A 3,867-nucleotide genomic window follows, 5' to 3' on the forward strand; every position below is an offset into this window, starting at 1 on the left:
AAACTACACCACTATACAATACACCGCTATACACTATACCGCTATACACTACACCGCTATGCACTATACCGCTATACATTACACCACTATACACCACACTACTATACACTACACACTACTATACACTACACTACTATACACTACACTACTATACAGTACACTACTATACACTACACTATACACTACACTACTATACACTATACACTACACCACTATACACTACACTACTATACACCACACTACTATACACTACACTACACACGAGTCCTGTATTATTAAGGAATTGGCCACGTTCTGATTATGCGACACTCAACCTTTCTAATCGGCTGTGTCGGGTGGTGGCGGGTTTAACGACGCAACATTTACATATTTACGCGATCTAACTCGAACAAAACCTATATAGGGTGCTTCAAAAAAGATGTTAACACTTTATATGGGACTATCGATTTTAGTGGAAAAATAACGGATACTAAATACTACAACTGTAACGCCACAACAAGTGTAACGTTAACTATGGTAGGAACCACCTGGTTTCACCAGCCCACAGGGGATTATTGTGCCCTTCCGTCCGTCGTGCATCCAACAATGAGAGGGGTCGGGCTGGGTGGAGAGGGGAGGGTGGGGAGGGGGTGGGAAGGGGCTGGGTGGGGAGGGTGGGGAGGGGCTGGGTGGGGAGGGTGGGGCTGGGTGGGGGGTTGGAGGGGTGGGGTTGGGTGGGGAGGGGCTGGGTGGGAAGGGTGGGGCAGGGTGGGGCAGGGTGGGGGGTGGGAGGGGTGTGGCTGGGTGGGGGGTGGGAGGGGTGGGGCTGGGTGGGGAGGGGCTGGTCACCCCGTGGTGCCCTTATAAAACTCAACGTTTAACCTACTCACGCCGGCTTGTGCCCGCCCTCACAGTCGGCCATATTTGCGGAATACACCACGCCGCCGTTGACCCTGGCCATTGACCGAGCAACCCAACGTTCCTACCAGCTCCCTCCGCAGGGACGTGTTAGCTTCAACAAGTCAAAGAGCCTCCCACTCATTCCCCGTCGTTGTCAACGCACCGCTTGGAATCGTCTCCAGGTGGTCTCCACTTGCTATCGTTGCAAATTCTCACGAAGTGTTGCGGTGTTTTTGAAGCACCCCTGTAATTGTGAAAAAACCCCCCAAATGGTGACGTCAGGCACAGGGTCACGTGTGCCGAGTCACTGTTGTAGACACCGATATGAGGAAGCCACGTGGTAGGCTGTGACGCACCATTACATCATCGTCACCTGGAGTGACACACTTGTTGATGTTGTGTTTAGTTTGGTTTGTTTACCTTAGCCCGCTACCTCGGATTAGCCGCGGCTGGCTACGTACGGTGCCAAAGAAGTTCAACATTGTACATACATTAGTATGAGTCTCTATGGGTATCTGTGTATCTCTATGATTCTATGCGAGTCTATGGATCTCTGTGGGTTTCTTTGGATCTATACGAGTATCTGAGTCTCTGTGGATCTCTGTGGATCTCTTTGGGTCTATACGAGTCTCTGGATCTCTGTGGGTGTCTGTGGATCTCTGTGGGTCTATGCGAGTCTCTGGATCTCTGTGGGTCTATATGGTTCTATGCGAGTCTCTGGATCTGTGTGGGCTCTGTGTGTGTATGCAATGATCTGGGTCTCTGTGGGTCTATGCGAGTATCTGGGTCTCTGTGGGTCTCTGTGGGTCTATGCGAGTCTCTGGATCTGTGTGGGCTCTGTTTATGCGAAGATCTGGGTCTCTGTGGGTCTCTGTGGATCTATGCGAGTCTCTGGATCTTTGTGGGGATCTCTGTGGGTCTATACGAGTCTCTGGATCTCTGTTGGTGTCTTCCAATATTAGGAAGTCAATGGGAGCTATGATGCACTTATACATCATCATCATCATTTATAATCTCGATTTACATACTCATGTCTTTATATAACTGCTCCTTGTTGATGTTGTTTGTAGTTTGTTGTCCTTCCCCTGCCCCCTCCGATTTGCCGTGGTTGGCTACGTACGATGGTGCGAAAGAAGTTAAACACACACGTACATACAGGACAGACCCTGCAGGTGCCATTGGTTGACTTCTGCTGTGCCAGGCTAGGTGCAGGAGGTCACGGGGCAGACCCTCCAGGTGCCCATGGGTTGACTGCTACTGTGCCAGGTTAGGTGCAGGAGGTCACGGGACAGACCCTGCAGGTGCCGTTGGTTGACTGCTGCTGCTGTGCCAGGCTAGGTGCAGGAGGAGGAGGTCACGAGACAGACCCTCCAGGTGCCCATGGGTTGTACTGTTGCTGTGCCAGGCTAGGTGCAGGAGGTCACGGGACGGACTCTGCAGGTGCCATGGGTTGACTGCTGCTGTGCCAGGCTAGTGTAACCTACTCACGCCGGCTTGTGCCCGCCCTCACAGTCGGCCATATTTGCAGAATACACCACGCCGCCGTTGACCTTGGCCATTGACCGAGCAACCCAACGTTCCTACCAGCTCCCTCCGCCCGCAGGAACGTGTTAGCTTCAACAAGTCAAAGAGCCTCCCACTCATTCCCCATCGTTGTCAACGCACCGCCTGGAATCGTCTCTAGGTGGTCTCCACTTGCTATCGTTGCAAATTCTCACGAAGCGTTGCGGTGTTTTTGAAGCACCCCTGTAATTGTGAAATAAGTATAACCCGTAAAAACAAAGTTTTTCACTCTAAATCCTTTATATGCGTGGCGGCTAGAGTCCTCTCGTCCTCTGGCTTGAGATGGCTGCCACCTATGGGTCAGATAATTGTCTGCAGTATTAAACAATTGGTAATTAAATATTTAATTTGTTTTCCCTAAACAGTGTAAAATTTTTGAATTTTTTTTTCACGAACATTAATTGTCTCGCACAACGAGTCTGTGTGCAAAATGTCAGCTCGATTGGATCACGGGAAGTGGGTTAAAACGACCGAAAGTTTTGCACGGTCGTAAGCAAGCACGCACGCAAGCAAGCAAGCGAACTTAATATAAAGGATTTAAAAACCCCCAAATGGTGACGTTAGGCACAGGGTCACGTGTGCCGAGTCACTGTTGTGGACACCGATGAGGAAGTCACGTGGAAGGTTGTGACGCACCATTACACCATCGTCACCTAGGGTGACACACTTGTTGATGTGGAAGTTGTTGTTTTTGGTTTGTTTTACTTCCCCCGCCACCTCGGATTAGCCGCGGTCGGCTACGTACGGTGCCAAAGAAGTTCAACATTGTACATACATGAGTAATGAGTCTCTATGGGTATCTATGCATCTCTATGGTTCTATGCAGTGCTAGTCTATGGATCTCTGTGGGTCTCTTTGGGTCTATACGATTATCTGGATCTTTGTGGGTCTCTGTTGATCTCTGTGCCAGGCTAGGTGCAGGAGGAGGAGGTCACGGGACAGACCCAGCAGGTGCCCATGGGTTGACTGCTGCTGTGCCAGGCTAGGTGCAGGAGGAGGTCACGGGACAGACCCAGCAGGTGCCATTAGTTGACTGCGGCTGTGCCAGGCTAGGTGCAGGAGGAGGAGGTCACGGGACAGACCCTGCGGGTGCCATGGGTCGACTGACTGAGATGACCGGCAAATGCACCACCACCTGTACCCCCGACTGTGCCAACTTGCTGCGTTTTATCCGCCCGGTGCTCCGCTCGTTGTTGTGAGCGTCGCTACATCCACAACAACCACCACCACAACAACCACCACAACCACCACCACCACAACCACCACCACAACCACCACAACAACAACCAGCAGCAGCAGCTTCCGTGCGCAGAGGTCACTCCGACCCGAGGCGTCGTCACCTTCCACCTCGCCCCTCCCCCCCTCCTTCTCCCCCCTCCCTCTCCTCCCCATGTCTTCGAATAACTCGGGCTACAAACTGAAAGA

Source organism: Lethenteron reissneri, chromosome 65, assembly GCF_015708825.2.
Source record: "Lethenteron reissneri isolate LAM-NWPU_2019-01 chromosome 65, ASM1570882v1, whole genome shotgun sequence".
NCBI lineage: Eukaryota > Metazoa > Chordata > Hyperoartia > Petromyzontiformes > Petromyzontidae > Lethenteron > Lethenteron reissneri.